Source organism: Blennius ocellaris (genome assembly GCF_963422515.1).
Source record: "Blennius ocellaris genome assembly, chromosome: 16".
Lineage (NCBI taxonomy): Eukaryota > Metazoa > Chordata > Actinopteri > Blenniiformes > Blenniidae > Blennius > Blennius ocellaris.
Window position 1 is genome coordinate 2,872,783 of NC_137665.1, and position 373 is coordinate 2,873,155.

The window sequence follows — 373 nt, forward strand, 5'->3', positions numbered from 1 at the left end:
GATAATGTTAGGAAACTACACGCTCAGCAAATCTGTTCTTCATTTGGTCTTGGCTGTGGCTAACTTTTAGATGCCAGTTTAAAAAAAGGGGGTGGGGGGGGGGGGAGTATTCACTTGGTGATTCTTGTCAGTTACCCCAATTTCCTGCAAATGTGTCTGTCACTTTGGGCTAAAGAGCTCAGGAACACACCGCGGTGCATTAAGGTAAAATGAAAAGCGGTGCATTAAGGTAAAATGAAAAGCAAAGAAAACATCAAATGGACCCGCAGCTCCTCTTGAAAATACATGAAAGCAACTTAATAGACAAGGAAGTGCATTAAAAAATACCAAAAGCACTGGTGAATAAATATGAAAACCAGACGACTGTTAGTCT